This window comes from Oncorhynchus tshawytscha, linkage group LG23 (genome assembly GCF_018296145.1).
Source record: "Oncorhynchus tshawytscha isolate Ot180627B linkage group LG23, Otsh_v2.0, whole genome shotgun sequence".
In the NCBI taxonomy this organism is placed as follows: Eukaryota; Metazoa; Chordata; class Actinopteri; order Salmoniformes; family Salmonidae; genus Oncorhynchus; species Oncorhynchus tshawytscha.
In genome coordinates this window covers 2,708,938-2,720,621 of record NC_056451.1, presented here as the reverse complement: position 1 = coordinate 2,720,621, position 11,684 = coordinate 2,708,938, and positions in this window count along the sequence as shown.

The window sequence follows — 11,684 nt, the reverse complement described above, 5'->3', positions numbered from 1 at the left end:
GACAGAGCCTGGGCGCGAACCCAGGGTCTTTGGTGGCACAGCTGGCGCTGCAGTACAGCGCCCTTAACCACCCGGGAGGCCCCAGGGGTTGAATATTGACTCTAGAAATTTCAGCTTTTAATTTTTAATTCATTAGAAACTGTCACACCCTGATCTGTTTCACCTGTCTTTGTGATTTTCTCCATCCACCTCCAGGTGTCACCTGTTTTCCTCATCAGTCCCTGGGTACTTATTCCTGTGTTCCCTGTTTGTCTGTTGCCAGTTCATCTTGTTAAGTCAACCATTGTGTTATTTCCTTGTGCTTGTTTTAGCCTTTTCTTTGTTTTTGCTAGTCCTCCCAGTTTTGACCCTTGCTGCCTTGACTCTGAACCCGCCTGCCTGCCACCCTGTACTTCCTGGACCTTGTTATGACCCTTTGCCTGTCCGTGACCATTCTCTTGCCTGCCCCTTGGATTATAATAAATATCAGAGACCTGAACCATCTGCCTCCTGTGTCTGCATCTGGGTCTCGCCCTGTGCCCTTATAAGAAACATTTTGACATTATGGGGTATTGTGTGTAGTCCAGTGACATTTTAACTTCAGGCTGTAACTCAACATGTGGAAAAAGTTGATGGTGGATAGCTGTAAACATCTGACCAAAGGTTCCATGTTTGAATCCAGCATTATAATTACATTTTTGTTTTAAGCCTATCCCAAACCTTAACCTTTACCTTAACCATTTGGATTGAATGCCTAACCTTAAGATGTCAGACTTAATGCATAAACTTAACCCTAACCTTAAACATCGGAGTTAACACCTAATCTTAACCTTAATCACTTTGAAACTTCTGCCTCTGGTTGCATGTTTGAATCCAGCGATAGAAAGTTGTTTTTATATTTTAGTTTTAAACTTATCTGAAACCTTAACCATTCGGAGTTCATGCCTAACCTTAAGATTTCAGAGTTAATGCCTAAACTTAACCTTAAACAATTTGAAATTTGACGTTTGAGAAACATGGATGAATTTCTAATTCTGATGTGAAACAGAGCTTGTTGGGTGGGTAGGTTACTGTAATACTCAGTGCCTCTTGAGAGAAGCAATCTTATTCAGCCTGGTATTAGTTTATAAGCATGATGCGTTGGCAAAACGATAGGCATCAAGAACTGTAAAGCTAAGTCAATAAAGTACATCTTATTAGAATGAGGTCACAGAAACCCACTCCAGTACCTGGGTGGGATGGATTCCATCTACCGCACACAGGCTCTTTGACTATTCTAGTGTTCTGTAAAGTCAATGGAAGATTTGTATCTGTTATTCAATAACCGTATCAGGGACAGTAATAGTCATGCTAACATTGAACGTTGAACATTTTAACATTGAAAGTTGCTGTCCTTATGGTATTATCAATATGACAATCTGAATGGATAAGCTAGAACACGTTGAACACTTTGAACATGTGAGATTCATTTCAGTTTGGGTTGAAATTTTGAACAAAAGATATCCACATATTTTATTATCATTATATTTGGTCAATAGTATTAATGCAGCCAAAACTAGAGAACACACAAATAATAAGAGCTTCTTGAAGTCTGCAGGCATTGTTCCCGAGACTACTTGGAAAACAAACCAAAATGTCAATCAGTTTCCTGACAACAACATAATATTCTTAAATGTACCCATTTGTCATATTTGAGTAAAAGCACAGATATCTTAATAGAAAATGCCTCAAGTAAAAGGGAAAGTCACCTAGTAAAATATTACTTGAGTAAAAGTCTAAAAGTATTTGGTTTTTAAATATACTTAAATATCAAAAGTAAATGCTAAAATATACTAATTTCAAATTCCTTATATTAAGCAAACCAGACAGTACAATTTTCATGTTATTTTTATTTACTGATAGCCAGGGGCACACTCCAACACTCATACAAAACGTGTGTTTAGTGAGTCCACCAGATCGGAGACAGTAGGGATAACCAGGGATGTTCTCTTGAGTACTTTTGGGTGTCAGGGAAAATGTATGCAGGGAAAGTACATCATTTTCTTTAGGAATGTAGTGAAGTAACATTAAAAGTTGTCAAAAACATAAATACTAAGGTAAAGTACAGATACCCCCAAAAAACAACTTCAGTAGAACTTTAAAGTATTTTTACTTTAAGTACTTTACACCACTGCTCAAGACCCAATCAGGACTGAAGGCGAGAGTGAGCCAGCCATTCCCTTTTCATTCCTGTCTTTTCAATGAGTGCAATTATCATGGGTACAAGTTAATTATCGCTGCACAGGCCCTGCGCTGCCAATCATTGCTAGTACTGTAGTTGGACAAAGTAAAGGTGCGGTTGGGTCAAGAGGATACGAACATGGACACATTTATGGACGCACACACACAAATGTACACGTACTGTACACACACTCACGTGGAGACAAGCTCCTAACAGAAGACTTACCTGTGGACTTTGGGCCACTGACCCTGGCCGCATTAGTCTACAACATTCCCTTTTGAGCCTAAGCCAATATCCACAGCAGTAACCATAGCCTCTCGTAGCTTCCTAGAGAATGAGGCTGACAACACGTTGGCTGCCATACTTCACTGAACATCCAGATATAGATTTCAAGAATAAGAATACAATAACACAATAAGTGAATAAGACAAGTCCAACGTCAACACACACACTCAGTGTCTCACACACACACTTTCTGATAACTGATGTTTCCTGTCTAGGGAACAACCTATACTTTGAGAGTTCCCTTTCAGTCAGTCAACTTCGGTAGAACATACTATCGGGGAGTCGCACTCTTGCTACTTCGGTCGAAATCTGCGTCCCGCTGGAAGCCCTGCCTTCCACAGGTGATAAGCGTGAGGCTCGGATTAGTTCCTTCAATTATTCAGCTCTTTATGGAACAGGGGACATATTTGCACAAACTAATCTGTCCCTTAGTGGTAGATTGTGCTCACCCCCTGGATGTTGTGTGCTTAAATTGGTATTTGTTCTCAGGACAATAAGTAAGATGGCTAAGCAAGCGACAAACAATGATGGCTAAGCTGGGTTCGGGGTCGTCATCCTGACCCCAGTCATGCGGTAATATTATTTCTCTAAAAGATACTCATGATTTATGTGTAGTTTGTCTCGACTTGGAGCACGCCCAGGCAGCCCTCGTTAAAACCATGTGTGCACTGCCACATGCTGCATGCAAACTCCATGGAAAGATGTGCAGCATTCTTGAGGAAGCTTGGAGTTACCGATGGGGACTTTCCTTTCCCAGATGCCAGTACCTTGAGGTCATTCATAGAAATACATGTTTCGAGGTGAAGTGTCCATGCCGCCCCCGTGGCAAAAGTAATCCAAATTCGGTAAGAAGTATCTGATCCCTGTGGCAGCCACAGTCAAGCACCACCTGCCCCTGTTTCAGGATTTTGTCAAGTTAAACTGATGCTGCATGGGTGTTCCCCTTTCATGGATCTGGAGCAGATGGAGGGGGTGGGGCACATGCACTGGCCCTGGAGGCCATGGAGGCTTGGTTCGGGGCCAAAAAGAGCAGGAAGAGTGTGGAATATTCTAATCAAGTGATAGAGACTGTCATTTCTTCAAACAATCATCTTTATTCAATATTGATTTAATTATTGAAATAATGAGACTGGTCAACCCAACAGTCTTGACGGAGAACCTTTCCAGAAATGCAGAGTTCATTATATAGCTAACACTAAGAATGCTTAATCATGGATGGTTCCACCCCTCCCATGCAGACCAAGGGGCATCATAAACCACTCTGGGTTCAACCGGTTGTTATCTGCACGGGGTTGTTGTCTTAACCCCTCCCTGGCTTAGTTTCCCAAATGCAAGGATGATTTTGAGACAACGAGGTAGATTGTTCTACTCCTAAGCTATCTCTAGTAAAACACGTTATTGTCTGTGTAATGCTGTCTTTAACTCATTTGTCAGCTCAAGCCATCTCTAGTGACCATACGCCCAGATTAACTACAGGGAACTAGAGTGGAAACCATAAAAACACAGCATTAGTAGGACAGAAATATCTTACTATTAATTAAATATTAATGGCTAACAATTAATATAAAATAAATCAGGTAAATATGTAATTTTTCTATCACAAGAGGCTACAATTCGTTGTACGCCCCCCACATTTTTGAAACGTCAAGTCGACTGTTCCCCTGTTCACCTTGGCTCAGCACCAGTATGAGGCAGAAACAGGCAATACGAGTGGTTTGTCTATGGGAAGCCCCGGACGACTGGCACAGTCTGTATTTCCTGGTTCTGAAAAGGGAAGGGGGTTTATGCCCCATTCCAGAACAGCGTGCCCTGAACAAGCATCTCAGAGTTTGCATGTTTAAAATGCAAAACAAATCAGCAGCTGTTATGGTCCATGCATTCCAGTCATTGGTTCACCACCAACAACCTAAAGGAATGCGTACTTTCATGTGCCCATGTACCCGAGGTTCCATTAGGTTTCCCCGTTCGTCTTGTTCCTCTCACCAAACGTCTTTTCAAAGGTGGTGGAGGCGTCTCTGGCACCCATGAGGGGTCAGGTGCTGAGGGTGTTGGCCTATCTAGATGATGGATTGGCTGATAGTAGCAAGGTAAAGGGATCAAGTGGTGTTACACACATCCAGGATAGTGTCCCATGTTCAGTCTCTAGGTTTTATTGTAAACCAGAAAAAACACTGTCTAGTGCGTTCCAATCCTTGATCTTGAGTTAGTCTCATGCATATTTTGCACTTTTCTTTCCCCAGAAAGGGTGTCCTGTTCCAGCTCTGCTTCGCCCAATTCCTGGGGATGATGGCTTCTATGACAGTGATCATTCCTCTGGGACTATTATTGATGCGGCTGTTCCAGAGCTGGGTGCTAGCCACTCGCTTGGATTAATCTCACCATATCAGTGTTCCCAATATGCCTTCATGCACTGGCCCAGTGGAGTATCAGGGAGTATGAACAGTGTCACAGTTTTTCCAGCATATCAATTACCTGGAACTTCTAATGGTGTTGTTGGCGCTCAGGCACCTCTTCCAACGTTTGTCGGGCTGGCATGTTCTAGTCAGATCTGACATCATAACAATGGTGCCGTTCATTAACAGGCCGGGTCGGGGGGAACGGTCCCGCCCTCTCCTCACCTTGGCTCGAACCCTGTTGCTGAGGAGCAGAGCACATTTGCTATCACTATGGGCAAGGTATATTCCTGGTTGCCTCAAGGGTGCGGATGCACTATCCAGGGGGGGGGGGGCTCTTCCTCAGGAGTGGAGACTACACCCCTAGGTGGTTGTCCAGATATGAGAGAGTTTCAGCAGCGCCAACGTAGATCTTTACGCAGCTCGAGAAAACATGGAGTGTTATCTATTTTTGTCATTGAGAGACCTGAGTGCCCCATTGGGAATAGACGATCTGGCGCACCAGTGGCCTCGGACCCTCCTTTCTGCGTTTCCACCAGTGGTTGTGATTCTGCCCACGTTGGAGAGGGTCTGCCGGGAGGCTCCTAGGAAGCCTTGATTTACAGAGATCATTCACCTTTTAGGCGGGGACCCATGGCAACTCTAGTTGCACAGGGACCTGCCATTCCAGGTGAACAGGCAGGTTTAGCACGCAAGGCCAGAGATTTGGTTCCTATGTGCCTGGCCCCTGAGAGGGCCAATCTGATGGCTAGAGGTTTACATCCGAATGTTATTGCTACCATTTAGTCCACAAGTGCGCCCTCCATGAGAGGGCTGTATGCATATAAGTGGCAAGCGTTTGAGTTCTGGTATCAAGAAAAAGGCCTAGTTCCTTTTCAGTGTTCTGTGAGGGACATCTGTATGTACGTACATGAGCTTTTTGAGCAGAGGCAGGCATTCTCCACCTTAAAAGTGTATGTGGCCGCTATCTCAGTGTGTCATGTGGGAAATGACGAAGCCACACCGGGGAAGCCACCCCCCGGTTGTACGGTTCCTGAAACGTGTACGTTGTCTCAGACCGGTCTCTAAACCTATTGCACCCAAATGGGTTCTTGGAGCTCGATTAGGAGACACTGTGTGCAGCCCCTTTGAGCCTCTGTAGTCAGTGGAACTGAAGATCCTCTCCTACAAATCAAATCCAAATGTATTTGTTACCTGCGCCGAATACAACGTGTAGACCTTACCGTGAAATGCTTACTTACAAGCCCTTAACCAACAGTGCAGTTCAAGAAGAGTTAAGCTGTCCACTTGCCATGCGGTAGCAAAGAAAACAGTCTATGACTTGGGTGATGGAGTATTTGACCATTTTTGTGGATTTCCTCTGGCACCGCCTAGTATATAGGTCCTGGATGGCCGGAAGCTTGGCCCCAGTGATGTACTGGGCTGTATGCGCTACCCTCTGTAGCACCTTACGGTCAGATGGCGAGCAATACCGTACCAGGTGGTGATGAAACTGGTCAGGATGCTCTCGATGGTGCAGTTATAGAACTTTTTGAGGATCTGGGGACCCATGCAAAATCTTTTCAGTCTCTTGAGGAAAAAAGGTGTTGTCGTGCCCTTTTCACGACTGTCTTGGTGTGTTTGGACCATAATAGTTTGTTGGTGATGTGGACACCAAGGAACTTGAAACTCTCGACCCGCTCCACTACAGCCCTGTCGATGTCAATGGGGGCCTATTTGGCCCGCCTTTTCCCGTAGTCCAAGATCAGCTCTTTTGTCTTGCTCACATTGAGGGATAGGTTGTTGTCCTGGCACCACACTGCCAGGTCTCTGACATCCCTAGAGGCTGTCTCATCATTGTCGGTGATCAGGCCTCCCACTGTTGTGTCGTCAGCAAACTTAATGATGGTGTTGGGGTTGTGTTTAGCCACGCAGTCGTGGGTGAACCAGGAGTACAGGAGGGGACTAAGCACACACCCCTGAGGGTCCCCAGTGTTGAGGATCAGCGTAGCAGAAGTGTTGTTGCCTACCCTTACCCCCTGGGGGTGGCCCGTCAGGAAGTCCGGGATCCAGTTGCAGAGGGAGGTGTTTAATCCCAGGGTCCTTAGCTTAGTGATGAGCTTTGTTGGTACTATGGTGTTGAACGCTAAGCTGAAGTCAATGAACAGCATTCTCACATAGGTGTTCCCTTTGTCCAGGTGGGAAAGGGCAGTGTGGAGTGCGATTGAGATTGTGTCATCTGTGGATCTGTTGGGGTGGTATGCGAATTGGAGTGGGTCTAGGGTATCCAGGAGGATGCTGTTGATGTGAGCCATGACCAGCCTTTCAAAGCACTTCATGGCTACCGACATGAGTGCTACGGGCGGTAATCGTTTAGGTGGGTTACCTTCGCTTCCTTGGACACAGGGACTATGTTGGTCTGCTTGAAACATGTAGTTATTACAGATTCAGTCAAGGAGAGGTTGAAAATGTCAATGAAGACACTTGCCAGTTGGTCCGCGCATGCTTTGAGTACACGTCCTGGTCTATTCCCGCGGCTTGTGAATGTTGACCTGTTTAAAGGTCTAGCTCACATTGGCTACCGAGAGCATTATCACACAGTCGTCCAGAACCACTGGTGCTCTCATGCATGCTTCAGTGTTGCTTGCCTTGAAGCGAGCATAAAGACATTAAGCTCGTCTGGTAGGCTCGCGTCACTGGGCAGCTCATGGCTGGGTTTCCCTTTGTAGTCGTAATAGTTTTCAAGCTCTGCCACATCCGACAAGCGTCAGAGCCGGTGTAGTAGGATTAAATCTTAATCCTGTATTGATGCTTTGCTTGTGTGATGGTTCATCTGAGGGCATAGCGGGATTTCGTATAAGTTTCCGGATTAGAGTTCCGCTCCTTGAAAGTGACAGCTTTAGCCTTTAGCTCAACGCAGATGTTGCCTGTAATCCATGGCTTCTGGTTGGGATATGTACATACGGTCACTGTCGGGATGATGTCGTCGATGCAATTACTGATGCTGCCGATGACTGAGGTGGCATACTCCTCAATGCCCTTTGATGAATTCCAGAACATATTCCAGTCTGTGTTAGCAAAACAGTCCTGTAGAGTAGCATCCGCGTCATCTGACCATTTCTGTATTGAGCGAGTTACTGGTACTTCCTACTTTAGTTTTTGATTGTAAGCATGAATAAGGATTATAGAATTATGGTCAGATTTGCCAAATGGAGGGCGGGGGAGAGCTTTGTATGCATGTCTGTGTGTGGAGTAAATGTGGTCTAGAGTTTATTTTCCTCTGGTTACACATGTGGGTGGCAGGTAGGGATGGCAGGTAGCCTAGTGGTTAAAGGTCAAATAAAAAATGTGACATGCTGGTAGAAATTAGGTAAAACAGATTTAAGTTTGCCTGCATTGAAGTCCCCGGCCACTAGGAATGCCGCTTTTGGATGAGCATTTTCTTGTTTGCTTATGGCCTTATACAGCTGGTTGAGTGTGTCTTAGTGTCAGCATCGGTTTGTGGTGGTAAATAGATGGCTACAAATAATGTAGATGAGAACTCTCTTGGTAGATAGTGTAGTCTACAGCTTATCATAAGGTACCCTACCTCAGGCGAGCAATACCTCGAGACTTCTTTAATATTAGGCAGCACGCGCCAGCTGTTATTGACAAATAGACACACACCCCTGCCTCTCATTTTACCAGACATACACTACTGTTCAAAAGTTTGGGGTCACTTAGAAATGTTCTTGTTTTCCATAAAAACCTACATGAAATGAGTTGAAAAATGAATAGGAAATATAGTCAAGACTTTGACAAGGTTATAAATAATGACTTTTTATTGAAATAATAATAATAATAAGTGTCATTCAAACTTTGCTTTTGAATCCTCCATTCGCGGCAATTACAGCCTTGCAGACCTTTGGCGTTCTAGATGTCAATTTGTTGAAGTAATCTGAAGAGATTTCACTCCATGCTTCCTGAAGCACCTCCCGCAAGTTGGAATGGCTTGATGGGCACTTCTTACGTACCACACGGTCAAGCTGCTCCCACACCAGCTCAATAGGGTTGAGATCCGGTAACTGTGCTTGCCACTCCATTATAGACAGAATACCAGCTGACTGCTTCTTCCCAAAATAGTTCTTGCCTAGTTTGGAGCTGTGCTTTGGGTCATTGTCCTGTTGTAGGAGGAAATTGGCTCCAATTAAGCGCCATCCACAGGGTATGGCATGGCGTTGCAAAATGGAGCAATAGCCTTCCTTCTTCAAGATCCCTTTTACTCTGCACAAATCTCCCACTTTACCACCACCAAAGCACCCCCAGACCATCACATTGCCTTCATCTTGACAGATGGCGTCAAACCCTCCTCCAGCATCGTTTCATTTTTTCTGCGTCTCAAAGATGTTCTTCTTTGTGATCACCTCAAACTTAGATTTGTCTGTCCATAACACTTTTTCCCAATCTTCCTATGTCCAGTGTCTGTTTTTTTGCCCATCTTAATTTTTTATTTTTATTGGATTTATAGTCCAGTCTGAGATATGGCTTTTTCTTTGCAACTCTGCCTAGAAGGCCAGCATTCCGGAGTTGCCTCTTCACTGTTGATGTTGAGACGGGTGTTCTGTGGGTACTATTTAATCAAGCTGCCAGTTGAGGACTTGTGAGGCGTCTGTTTCTCAAACTAGACACTCTAATGTACTTGTCCTCTAGCTCAGTTGTGCACCGGGGCCTCCCACTCCTCTTCCTATTCTGGTCATTCACAACATTAACAATGTCTACACTGTATTTCTGATAAATTTTATGTAATTTTAATGGACAAAAAAATTTGCTTTTCTTTCAAAAACAAGGACATTTCTAAGTGACCCGAAACTTTTGAACGGTAGTATAGCTTCTCTGTCCTGTCGGTGCATGGAAAATCCCACCAGCTGTATATTATCCATGTCGTCGTTCAGCCACGACTCGGTGAAACATAAGATATTACAATTTTTTACGCCCGTTGGTAGTATAATCTTGACCGTAGGTAATCCATTTTTATTTTCCAATGATTGCAAGTTGGCCAATAGGATGGATGGAGGTGGGAGTTTACTCACTCGCCTAAAGTGAGTAAAGTCAGAAGGCAGCCTGACCTCCGCACCCTTTATCGCCATCTTTTATTCATGCAAATGATGGTGATTTAAGCCCATTCAGGAGAAAGCAGTATATCTTTTGCGTTGGACTCGTTAAAGAAAAATCCTTCTTCCAGTTCAAGGTGGCTAATCGCTGTTCTGATGACCAGAAGTTATTTTCGGTCATCTGAGATGGTAGCAGCAACATTATGTATAAAATAAGTTTAAAAATAAGTTACAAACAACGCAAAAAAACTAACAAAATAGCACAGTTGGTTAGGAGCACATAAAACGTCGGCTATCCCCTCCGGTGCCGTTCTACTCCCTGTTCATCGCTTTCGCCTCAGCTGAACATGTTGGGGAGTTCCACAAATTATCCATACACCCTTCCTGAACTTAGTTCACCCCCAGGCGACTCTAAGGTTACGTTGAGACCTACAGGTCCTTAGCTTTTGAGCTATTTCCCTATTATCCTCCCTTTTGCTTTTGAAGAGTAACAGAGGTTACATACCCTGTGCTTTACGGGGGATAACCAGCTATGTGCCCGGCTTTTTGTCCCACTGGATCTCCCCGGGCCCGGTTTCACAAAAGCATCTTAAATCTTAAGGCTCCTATGGTTATAACGATGAACTTAGCCTTCAGATGCTTTTTGGAAACCAGGCCCTGGCGTATAGCGGCAAAGGGCAAGGGTTACTTAGTGGTGTACGCACACATTCCACCAGGGGTCTGGCAGCATCTTGCGTGTTGTTTAAAGGGTTGACTGTATGAGATATTTGTGCTGCGGCGAGTTGGGCATCACCATACACTTTTGTGAGGTTTTATTGCTTGGATGTCACTGCTCCCAGTGTAGCCCACAGTGTGTTTATGGCTGGGACGGGGGAAAGTTACTAGGCAGCACGTCGTGTGCACAATGCAAGGACTGAGGCATTTGGGGTCAGGTCTGCCATGGGCCGTTTCATTTAGTATCTTTTGGGGGCAGCTTGAGGTGGGATTCTGTTTCCCCATAGTATGTTGTACCAAAGTTGTCTATAACTACTGTTCCCTGAAGGAGACAAATGAGGTACACCGCCTGTTTGGCCTCGTACCGCCCATTCCTGGGCTCATTAAAGAGAGGTGTTAAATAATAGGAATGAATCCAAGCTTCTAGCTTATCACTTGTGGAAGGAGGGGCTTCCAGTGAGGCGTGGATTTCATTAGCCCTGTCAGGTGTCATTTTAGGTCCTTCAACCAAAGTCGCGAGAGTGAGACTCCCCCATACTATGTTGTACCTCTTTTCACTCCTGCAGGAAACAGTAGTTACAGTCATAACATTACATTTACGAGTGTGTTTAAAAGGTAAGGGCAGAGCCGAGCCCTACTGGCTGACAAGTTTACCACCTATGCATGGGTGTTGTGTTCCAGTTTCAATATGTTTAAATACGTATCAGTGTGTTTGTGTTCGCTAGGTAACACTTGGATAAACAGTAGCATTTATTTTTTGTTGATGTATGGGTTAACTAGTATTGACAAGTCTCTCCATGCCACACACCCATAGTAAACAGTGCTACGCCCAAATCAACACTGCACACGGTGTGTCATGCCAATGTGTGTGCATGTTTCCCTCATCCCTTTCTCTCTCTCTTCATCTATCCTTGTATACATCTTTCTCCCTGTCAGCATGGTTATTTTTCCTTTTCAGAACATTCTCTCTCCCCCTATTTCTACCTCAGGTGCTGAGAGTGTGATATGATTATCCGTGCTGTA